The sequence below is a fragment of the Corvus cornix genome, chromosome 4, assembly GCF_000738735.6.
Source record: "Corvus cornix cornix isolate S_Up_H32 chromosome 4, ASM73873v5, whole genome shotgun sequence".
NCBI lineage: Eukaryota > Metazoa > Chordata > Aves > Passeriformes > Corvidae > Corvus > Corvus cornix.
Window position 1 is genome coordinate 50,265,221 of NC_046334.1, and position 6,031 is coordinate 50,271,251.

At 44.3% G+C, this 6,031-nt stretch overlaps 1 protein-coding gene across 2 annotated transcripts in view; it reads right to left on the bottom strand.

Moving 5' to 3' along the window:
- Nucleotides 1-3,802, bottom strand: part of KLHL5 (kelch like family member 5) — a 50,366-nt gene extending 46,564 nt beyond the window's left edge. For both annotated transcript variants that reach the window (XM_039551296.1, XM_039551295.1), the window contains exons 1-2: nucleotides 3,703-3,802; nucleotides 809-901 (exon numbers count right to left, since the gene is read on the bottom strand). The gene's annotated coding sequence lies outside the window, so the exon portion shown is untranslated. The remainder of the gene's footprint in view (nucleotides 1-808; nucleotides 902-3,702) is intronic.
- Between the last annotated feature and the right edge of the window lie 2,229 nt (nucleotides 3,803-6,031).

Consider the following 6,031-nt stretch of genomic DNA (forward strand, 5'->3'; position numbering starts at 1 on the left):
AACACGAACAGGGAGAAAGACTATCTCTCTTCTGTATTTGTATCACATGAGTAAATTCTAAAGGAATTTATCAATATTCCCAAAGCAGAGAGATCTCACAGTCAAGAAAGCAGATTTTTTCACTTTAGTAAAACCTAGTATTTCTAAATTAATTGGATTGCTTTTGTCACCCTTAGCACTTTTCAGCAGTATTTTACCTTACAGAGAGTTCAGATAAAGCTAGATTCTTGCATGTATTCATGTTTTCAATATTCTTTTATCCTTTTGCTTTGTACAAATGTCAAAGCTATTCCCCTTGAAAATTACTTTTGCTCAGAACACTCTTACTACTTTCCTGCCAAAAAAAATGAAATAAAGTGAAACCCAGTCAGTATTATTGGACTAATAAGATTTGATTGTGCATTTGCTGGGCCTTTATTCATAAGAATTTCTATAAAGCAGTATTTTCTCTAACAGATTCAGTATCAATTTTCCTGTTTTTCCTATAATGATTAAAAGATTCAAAGGCTTCTCATGCATTTTGAAAAGATCAAAATTGAACTTTACAGTAATGCTGACAGTGTTCTATAAAGCATGCTTTGATAAAGAGCATCACATAAAAATGGTCCCAACACTACCATGTGATGCCCACAAGAGCAGTCATTCCTGCTTACACACACTTGCCAGAAAGAAGCCCTTACAAGATGTGCTATGTAAGACAAAAAGAAGGATGAAATTTCAGGTGTGAGGAAGACTGTACCCCTGTGGGCTAAAATCACATTCCTTGTGGCATAGCTTACTGTTAGAACTGAGTAAATACAATACTTACCTATAACACTGGAATCATCTCCAGTTGTTCAAAGAATCATGTAGTTCCATTTGTCTTCCTCTTTCCAAAAAAATTGAGGTAGCAGAAGAAAATCTAGAGGCAGAAAAACAACAGTACAAACAAGTAAGAACCACCCACTGGAGGGGAGAAAAAAAAGGAATAATCTCAAAAGCAGATTCCCTACTCTGTTCAGATAGGACTGCTTTCAATTTGTGTTGTGATTCCTACACTTGTTGATAGGAAGATGCTAAAAGTGTGTCACTGAACAACTGTCACCTTAGTTCCTTCCACAACTTCAAGTTACATACCCATCAACAAAGACTCACAAAAAAGAGGAGAAATTAATATGAAATGTGAATATGTAAACTCTCAAGAACCACTGGATTACAAAGACAGCATCTCTTGAAAAAAAACCCAAAAACAAACATTAACTTTAGTCCACTGTCACCCTTTTCTTCAATTCCCTTCCCTGAAGGGAAAAGCAGTGAAGAACTGATCTGCCACATGAAGCACTTAAGCTGAACACTGGTGCCAAAGAATAACACTAACTGTATTGGTGAATAAAGCTAAGTACCTCCACTAAACATGCTTCCCTAAATGGAGCACCTCTATAAAAACTCACTGTTACAGTGGTTCTCAACCCTTACCTATTTACAGGCCACTAAAATTTTTCTCACCAAATTTAGACTCTACTCATAAAACCTAGCCTGCTGAAATAGTATGTGTCTCCTTTTGGCTTGGCACCAAACAAATTACACACTTTGAAGTGAAAGAAAGTAGCCTTACATGATACCTGCATGCATAATGTGATATCTAATATGTAACCTCCCATGGTCTGATCTTTCTTACTAGCTTCAAGAACCTTCCAGCTCTCTGAAGGGTAATACCACCTCATTCTTGCCTCTGGAGCACATAACCTCATCTCTCCCATATGACTGTTTTTTAAGGCCACACAGCCAAATAATACATGTGTATGTAATCAGCATTGCCTTGCTGGTAAACTTTGAATGAAAGATTCTATTCCTATGAAAAAAAGCAAACAGTGGATAATTAGGTTTGTAACTACTGCATTTTTCTACGTGGTAAGACTGCTGTAAGGAAAATCAATTTAATTGCTATGGAAAGAGGAAACTGTAAGAATTTTGTAAGGGAAATGTAAAATCATACTACACTTTAAGAGCTGTAGAAACTTTCATTATTGGGTCATGTTATGTCTGATTAGGTAATCTTCTTTACCATACCATGAAACACTGAACTACATCAACAAAACCACAAGACATAAACATAAGCAAAGAATAATCTTTTTAAAAGCACGGGTGGTACAAAGTCCAGAGAGCTGGAACAAGTCCACCAATATGAATTGTCATTGTTAGCAACAGCTTGTAATTACTGTTTGACCATAATGATCTAATGGAAGATTTTCTTCATCTTCACTCAAATTCTTTTCTATTTTAAATTAGCAATTATTGCATTTCTGTGAAACACGTGTTAATCTACTGCCATGGTGTAAACATGTTGCCTTTGATAGTGGACCTGCCCATCCAGAGGACATGACTGAGGGATGGATGGTTCAATGAAGTTGACACATGGCAGAGGAAAACACTACTTGACTCGGATTAGGGTTATTATTTATTACTATTATTTTGGTTTTATCCTGCTTTATGCTCCCTAGCATTGTTCAGCAAGGGGGAAAAGGGAAAAACATAAGATGGGAATACAATCTGCCCTATCAGGAATGCACCTATGAATTCCAGGAACAAGGTGCCTTTTTTTTTTTTTTTTTTTTTTTGGTAATATTAATCCACAGATGCCTCTGGGAATTCCCAGGCAGAAATACCTTTATGAGAAACGATCAGATTGTTTCCGGCAAAATTGATGAACCACTCATGAAAATACATCGTGCGATCTGTTTTTAAAGAGGATCCACCCATACAATACATAGTTTGTCTAGATACAAAAGCTGTACCAACATTACCATGAGTTCAAATTTTTTATTCCTGTTCATGCTCGTAGAAGACCTGAGTAACACGTTTTTCTTCAAAAGATGACTGTATTTGGAGTTTAGCTCTTATAATTTCACCATCAACTTTTAAGTAAAAGAAAAGTACAAAGCCAAGCCTTCCCTTTTTACGGTTCTGACATTACTGCCCAAACAGCCGACAACGAGCGTCGGGTGGCTGGGCTTCAGCTGGGCTGCCCCGCTGCTCACGCAGCTCAGCCAGTCCGAGCTCAAAGCCCTAAGCCACAAAAACGCTTTAAGGAAAAACATAAACCAGTAATACATATAATCAGCAGCTGTTTGATGTTCAACACTTGGACTTCTTTTTGTTCCCCGTTTAATAACGCCGCTCTCCATGTAGTGAGTTGGCAGTCAGTCGCTGCTCTAATGAGACCAGTCTCAAATTAAAAAAAAAAATTGTTTACCACTATTTCATACTGTGATGGTAAAGGTTAAGACACATGGGGGCAAGTCCCCTAGAGCTGTGTTAGTGTATTTTTCCCAGCTCTCCGTTATGACCGCTTTGAACCGAGCCAGCCACGGGGGCTGCCCGTCTCGGCGGGACCGGACCCCGCGCCGTGTCCCGCCCCACCGCCCCCGCCCGCCCTGCTCGGGCGAGAGCCAGCACTGCCCCGCCGAGCGCCCGCGGTTCCCCCGGGCCGCGCTGTGCCCGGACACCGGGCACCGGCCCCTCCGGGCGGCGGCTGCAGCCCCTCTCCGCAGCCCGCCGGCACGAGGGAGCCCGGTGGCGGTCAGGGCGAACCCGCCCCCACCCCTCGCAGGCGCCGGCCCTCACCGTCCTCCTCCTCCTTCTCGCTTTCTCCTCCCCCTCCCGGCAGCCGCGGCCCCCTCCCCTCCCCTCCCCTCGCTGCCGAGCCCCGACCGCCCTTCTCACCTCTCACGGTCCGGGAAGGGGGCGCGGCTGGGAGGGGGCGGAGAAAGAAAAAAAATCGCAAGGAAGGCCCTCGCACCCTCTCCCGTCCCCTCCCGCCCCCTCTCCTCCCGCCCCGCCCGGCGGCCGCCAGCGCTCCCGGTCCGCCGGGAGCCGCGGGCACTGAGCGATCCCGCCCGCCGCTGTCGCGTCCCCCGCGGCCCCTCTCCGGCCCCTCCCTGCGCTCAGGCGGCCCGGGGAGGGGCGGGTCCAGACAGGGACGCGCCCCCGGCCCCGGCCCCGCCCCCCGGCCCCAGGGCGGGAGCCGCGCGTGGCCGCGTGTGGCGGGGCGGGGCCGGGGCCGGGGCCGCGCCCTTCAGGCTGCGGCGCCATCTCGCCGCGCGCCCCCTGCCGGCGGGGCAGGGGAAGGGGCAGAGGGGGCGGCGTCCGCCGCATCCTGTCCCTGGGTGTCTTTGCCTTTCTTCCAAAAGCACAAAGCCAAACACTTCCGTAGCGGCCCGCTGCTCCATTTAAGAGAAATAAACCCGTGGTAATACACACCACAGCCTTTCACCTCCTCCCAGGACCCTGTACTCGATGCTGAGGCAGCTAGTCCTAACTGCCTCAAGTGCAAACACACACAGCCTCTCTTGCCCTCGTCACGCAATGACTTACCAGTGACTGCTGCCATCCAGAGGCTGAATAATTTTCCAATTTAATGGACTGTGTGACAGCCAGATGCACCTCCAACTGCTAAAACTGATTGAAGGGCGCAGGAGGCCATTGCTGAGGCGTGGCGGTGCCGGTTTGACGCAGCAATGAGGTACACATGTTCCGCACGGAAATGCGGCCTGCGCGGCTGTGCGCTTCGACAGTTCTCATCCCGCCTGGCATTAAACGACTGAGCCAGTTTTAACTAAGCTTGACTGAAGGATGGCTTTTCAAAGATGCTAGTCATTCCAGCTGTGTAAAAATTACTAGCTAGGTGGAGGGAAGCTTGTCCCCAGAAAAGAAAGCTCATGTTTTCCAGGTTGGTGTGTGGCCAGGCCACACACACACACACACACACGATTCAGCCAGTTCATACACACACACACACACACACACACACATGCAGAACTGCCCGAGGGTAGCAGTGCCTAAAACTTACAGTGTCCCTGGGGGATGTGCAGACAGATCATACATGGGCACTCTGAAGTCAGAAACGAAACTAAATTCTGCCATCACAATAGCCCTAAAATAGATATTCCCCATATGCTTACTGCAGAGTTCTTGGAAGCCACCTTCTGTAGACTCTGAAGCTCAACATATTCCACAGGTTAACACTGTATCAGCCTAAACTTGAGTGTAATCCTACAGGGCAATATCTATTCTGACCTTGGGCACTACCATCAATGGTGATAGTCTGTATCAGAAAGAGACAGATACACATAGTACTTGAAAAGTCCTCCTGCTGTTTTCCAGTACTTCCTCCATTCCTTCTGGGCAGATAGGATGGGTGAACACCATACAACATTGAGAACTGGAAAATACAAGTGCATTTATACACTGATACGGAAGATACTTAAGGAGCAATGCTAATGGATGACATATAATTGCATAATGTTTTCCCTTTAAACTCATTCCTATGATTTTTTGTATCCTATTGCTTCTATTATACCATACTGTCAAAAAATCAGAGTTCATTTTGCTTTGATTTAATTGCTTTCATTGCATAAAAGTGCTACATTTAAAATATCATATTAATAAATTTATATGCACTACAGCTTCATTAGGACTCTTTCTATAGAATGAATTCTGTATTTGCTTCCACTTGCCTTCCTCATCATCGGAGATAACTAGATGACAAGATCAGCATTTCAAGTTTGTAGGGCATTTCTTATTTTAATTTCAACAGTATTGCTTCATTTGGGTAGTACTCAATATTTAATAGCTTGTGGGAAAAATACTTCAGAAGACAGCTTTCTGAATTAATGAAATCCTCTATACTGTATTACCCTATATTTGAGTCAAGTTGTTTGTTTTTGCATATGCATTATTCAGAGTATTTTATTCAGAACATTTCAGAAATGTTCTTTGCAGTCTCATCTATAAGAAAAATTTATAGAATATCATGGTGGTTGTCAAAACTAAGTACTTCACTTTTAACTGGAAAGTTTAGCTGAAAAATTGTGACTATGATGTATAGAAATAGCAATGGCTCTATCCAGTCTTCTTGTGATGTAAAGAATAGTAAAATGCAAACTGAAGACACTTGACAGATTGGCAACACATCTGTTATCTTCTAAGAATTCAGCAGCAATGATAATATGAACAGCTCATCCTCAGTTCATTGCACTTAGTATATCACTGA